This window comes from Leucopleurus acutus, assembly GCF_964270905.1.
Source record: "Leucopleurus acutus genome assembly, chromosome: 11".
NCBI lineage: Eukaryota > Metazoa > Chordata > Mammalia > Artiodactyla > Delphinidae > Leucopleurus > Leucopleurus acutus.
In genome coordinates, this window is record NC_139152.1 from 60,838,246 (window position 1) to 60,844,245 (window position 6,000).

Sequence of the window (6,000 nt, forward strand, 5' to 3'; positions counted from 1 at the left end):
ACATTATGTGCTTGCTCTTTTAAACTGGATTTTTATGAGGAATTCATATCTCTATATAAAATTGTCTACTAATAAATGCTTTCGTATTCTGGCAAACTAACTTCAAAGTATCAAAAGTTCACAAAATAGACTTCGGTGTTGTTGAAATATTAGGAATTTCACTGTTAAGAGTGACTTCCATTTACTTTAATGTGTCAAATTTTAAGAAACTCTAATAAAGCGATGCCCTAAATATTTCTTTGAAAAGAGTACTTTTTTGTTTAAAAATGAGAATAATTACAGTGTACACAGCAGGAAAACACCTGAGAAAAATCAAGCAAAAAAGAAAATTAGCATAAACACAATGTTCCATTTCATTTGAGAGCTTGTATTGATTAAAGGAAAATGGAAAGAAAGAAAAACAGAAAGAAATGACATGGTTGCCTTAGTTACAACTATCATTTTATATGATTACCTGTCCCTCCTGTCTGCTACTACATTTAATAACTTGAGGGCATTGAGGAAAGAAGCAACAAAGAGTGTATAATATTATCCAATGCAAATGACTTACTTTTCAATTTTTTTACTATTATTATGTCTAATTGATTAACTCCATAAAAATATTAATTCACAGATTTATACGTTAATGGTATATTACTCTCTAACATATTTTTTCCTTTAAGTTAATTTTCTAATTTTAAATAAGGACTTGAGAATGTCATTAATCCATCTGCATTCACTAATTCAAAATGTTTTATTGCTTGTTTCCATTATACCATATATTCAGCTTGGTTCTAAAGATAATATAGAAAACATGAAGCTCTTTACTCTTGAAGAAACTGAACTCTTATAATAGAGACATACAAATATTAACAGTTACCATACATTGTGATGTTTTGTGAAAGATATTAATTATAGAATATTAATAGCTACAGTACACAGAGTGTATCTTTTGTGTTCCAAACTATACTAGGTGCTTTACATATATTATTTCACTGATTTTTTTGACAACCGTATGTATTACCTATGTTATTTCCAATGTCCAGAGGAAAAATTAAGGCTGAGAAAGGTTAAATATTTTGCCCAAAGTTTCACAAGCATGAGGTAGCAGAGCCAGAACAAAATGCCAGTCATATTTGATTTCAGAGCCTGTAGGTTTTGTATGTACAGAGGAGAGACACCTTACCTAACTAATGAGGTCATCAGCTAACTATTCAGAAAAGTCAAATAAATACTCATATAAGACAAAGTGAGGTATATGATGCAACTGGAGAACTACAACTATTTTATTAAGGTTCTAAAATGAGCAAAGTCGTAAAATGGTACCTAGAGAGACAGGTGGGGGCCTTTTAAGCCATTACTTTTGCAAATTGTAATTCCTGAGCTTTACCACATTTAACCATGTGATATAAACTTTCTCAAAATACTTTGTGCTTTGCCACCTACAAAGGAAATTTTAATATATATTTTTCTTGATGATTCTAATCAATTTTAAATCCATGGTCACTTTGCCAACTGGAAACTACTGACTAGCCATTCTAGATTTTAGTTGCTGGTTATGAATCTCACAAAATTATATCCATTAAATAATTAAATTTTAAACAAAACATATTCTGTTCTATTGAGAAGGCAATATGAACATAATTCTTCTTAAAGAAAATAGAGGCATTCTCTTTTGATCTGATCATTTCTCCATGGTCTTAATTGGTGAATATGTAAGTGATTTTACTTAAAAAATGAAAACTATGTAGTATTTTTAAATTTTAGAAGAGCAATCAATTAGTTCAAGTGCAGTGTTTTACTAACATTCTTAATGTATTATCTGCTTTAAACAGAGGAAAGTGTTGAACCATTTAATATTGTTTAAACTCCATGTTCATATTCCATTTGTATTGTTTTCTTTTTCTTTAAATATCTGGCAGTTATTTAGTTTAGGTATCACGAGTATTTGCCAATTTTCTTAATATCTGAGTCTCCAGTAACAGCAGAGGGAGCTCACAGTGTATTCTCTGGAGATTTCCTAAGTTATATACTTTTACTTCTGTTGCTCAGTGGAGCGGTTTTAAAACTAAAAGGTCTATTTTTGCAAGGGAATTAGTGTAAATATGTAATAGAAGATATAATTTGTAGACTATGTCTTATAGGAATGAAACATAAAGAAAAATAAATTTGATAACTTCACTGCATATAAATTCATTAAATTCAGTTTTGGATTTTAAACATGAACTACCTCCAAGTGTTATCATTATCCTAGATTTCTGTGCCTAGCCTAACTCTTTTTCCTGAACTCCAGACTCTGATATCTATTCAGTATTTCTCCTCAGATGCCCAATAGACATCCCACCCAATCCAAAAATAATCTCCCCTTTCTGCAAACCTGTCTCTCCATAGTCTTTCCACATCCCTGTTGAGGGCAACATCATCCTCATAGTTTTACATGCTAGAAGTCGTGGAGTCACCTTGACTTACCTCTTTCTCTCAAATCTCAGGTGTAACCCATCACATAGTTCTTTTGGTTATTCTCTCAAAATATTTTCAGAATCAACCACTTCTCAACATCCTTATGCTATCCCCCATCTCACTGCTCACTTGGATAACTGCAAGAGCTGCCTAAATAATATCCTGGGCTTTTACTTTGTTAACCACTTCCCTATTCTATCCTCAACCCAGCAGAAATAATAATCTTTTTAAAACAAAAGGCATATTATATCATTCCTTTCTTCAAAATCTTGTAATCATTCCTCATGTTACTGAGAATTAAGCCAACATCTTTCTAATAGCCTGTTATACCCTGTATGATTTCTCACCTTCTTCCCAGTTATCTCTCTGACCATATTGGGGGCTACTCTCCCTCCCTAGCTGCAAGGCCTTTGCTCTGGTATTTAGGGCCTTTGCTCTGTTATTTCCTTTGTCTGGAAAGCCTTTCTCCCAAATATCTAACTCCATTAATTCCTTTGTTCTTTACTAAAATATCATCTCTCAGTGAGGTAGCCCTTGAGCAACCCATATAAAATCGCAATCCACTTCCCTCTGTTTTTTTGACCTCTCCTACCATACTCTACTGTTTTTCATATAGTTCATATTACCTTTTAATATACTGTATAGTTTTCTTATTCATTATATTTTGTCTTCCTTCTAAAGTGTAAGTACCAAAGGGAAAAGACTTTTTTAAAATCCCTGATGCAGCTCAGGCACGTAGAACAATTCTTTGCATATAATAGGTGCTGAAAAAGTGTTTGGTCAAATAAATATATAAATGATAAACATTAACTTTGATTATTTTTATGGTATGTATATGTGCTGCAGTCTGTTTTCAGTACTGTGCTATAATAGTCTTTTAAAAAAATCTAACACACCAAAGTTAGAAGTTCAAAATTAATCTTGGTGAGAATTATCAATTTTATATTTATTTGTGTGTAGGTATATCTAATAAAGCATAGTAGGTATTCAATAAATGGAAACTGATTCATAGTATAGTGTACTTGGAGCAGAATAGTGCCAAAGTTTTGGAATAACTTTTAGTAGAGAAATAGTGTTACTTTCTCACTTGAATGATTTTATGACAAAAATAATTATTTTAGATCTCAATATAACCTGTCTCCCAATTTCCCTAAAATATTAATGCTAATGGATTATGTAAATCAGATGAGTCTGCTGATATTTCAGCTGGTATTTACACTAGCAGGTATCTGATTGCCTACTATAACTGAAAAATCATAAATCTGAACTGTTCAGTTGGCTTAAAGAACATATTCACACTAAGGTTAAAGTGTGTTTTTATCAGCTTTATAGGCTCTAATAAAAGATGATCAAATCTGCTCATTATCCAAAATAATTGACTAGTTCTCCTCCACTGTCCAAAGAACAAAATCAAAAGACTTTTGCATGACTTCTATCAAACTACAACTTGTTTCTTTCTAAAGATACATCAAGGATGCTCAAACTCAGGAACCTTTGAATATGCTATCTTTCCCTTTTTTTGGAAATATTTCTCAGCTGTCCATCAAAATCTCTTCTCCCTTTCTCCGGTTCTTTCAGTGTCCACTACAGTTAGGTGTGGCTCTCCAACCTCTGTGAGCTGAAGAGATGTGTATGGCTTCTAGGCCTGGCCCACAAAACCTATAAGTACCTTTCCATGTCTTCTCCTTTAGTTGAGGGAAGGATTTTGCCCAGGGGGTCTTGGAAGGCATGAGTTAAAAATGCCAAGTAACCATCAGCCTGGCCAGAATAATTGTGTGCAGCTATTGTTCTGCTATCTGAAAACCTACCCTTGATGTTTGCATATAAATGAAATCATAAACTTCTTGCTGTGTTATCACTGAAATGGAAGGAAGTGCTATTCGTTAAGGATTTTCAGCTTACCCTAACACATGGCTAACAAACACCAAATACCTACATTTATTAAGTAGATGTCTTCTGTAATCTTTACCCACTTGCAAGGCAGAACTGGAATCCTTTGTCCCCACTGAAATATCTACATTTGTTTCCCAGAGGAATTATGACATTCAATGGTAAATATTGGTTTAGATATCTGTCTTCCTCTTATAATCCAACTTTTAAAGGACAAGGATGGAACTGTTTCCATCCTTGGAGTCTCTGTTATAGAGTATCTAGAACACTCTGAGTCCTGAATAAATATTTATTGCTTTATTAAGTTAATACATGAGTGAATGAATCAATGGCCTCAGAAATAGTGCATATTCCATTCATCTCAGCAACACTTCCTTTATTAAAATATTAGGTACTCATGTCTTTAAAAATTACAGAATGATTCTCTTATACTTCCTTTTTCTTTCCTCATCTTTCCTTCTCTAGTTACACGGACACAGGAACTTGTTTCAGCCACATGAAATCAAGTAAGAGGCAATGTCAACCTTTTAGAGGGAAGGTGTCACCATTACTATTAAAAAAAAAAAAAACCTGAGCAAAATCAAAGAAAGCAAAACTAAAACAGATCAATCAACCAACCAACAAACAACCACCATAACCAACAAAACAGAAATCCCTACACTGATATATCCAGGTGAAAACAATGTCTTTTAGAATCCAGATGGTCACATTACAGATTATGAAGCATTTTTAGAAGTTCATCTTGTCAAGCAAAGGTTACATTTTCAAATAACTCTTCATTTGACATTGGACACAGGAGAATGTAGTAGAGTACAAACTCTAATAAAAATTGTTTTATTCAAACTGACAATTTTCTCTTTTAAATACACGAGAGATGCTTTAAATTTCTGTTGGAAGCACATATCAGTTAGTACGGTAAAGACACAGCCTTCAAAAGGTCCATTGATATTGTGTACATGGGAACAATAAAATTGCATTGCTCATTGACTGGTAGGAGTTAATTAGTTAAATCTTCAGCGCTGCTTAGTAATTTTCACACATGTCACGCAGTTCAAGTTCACACAGTACAAAGCAATTACACAGCCGTAGAAATTTGACAAAGAAAAGACAGATCAAATTCAATAATGCCTACTGTTTTATTCTTAAGAAAAAATAAATAAATTTGGCTCAAAGTGTAACTTGTGTCTATTAAATCAGGGGTCCCCAATGCTCCGGGCGGCAGACCATTATTGGTCCGCGGCCTGTTAGGAACTGGACCACACAGCAGGTGATCACGGGCGAGCGAGCAAAGCTTCATCTGCCGCTCCCCATGGCTCCCCATTGCTCGTGTTATTGCCTGAGCCATCTCCCACCCCCCTACTCCGGCCCCCCACCCTACGACTGCGGAAAAACTGTCTTCCACAAAACCAGTCCCTGGTGCTAAAAAGGTCGGGGACCTCTGTATTAAATTACTCTATATTGGAGAACAAAGTGTCAGAAAAGCAAAGAGAGAAGATGTTATATCAAGAGAAGAGCTAGAAGTTAAACACATTGCACAACAGCCACTATAGAATTACATGGTTTCAGAATATCATACGTAAATCACAAAAAAATGTTGCAGCAAAACAGAACTATAAGGCAATAGAAACGTGGAATAAGTAGTTAAGTTAGGAAACAATTTGATTATTTTTT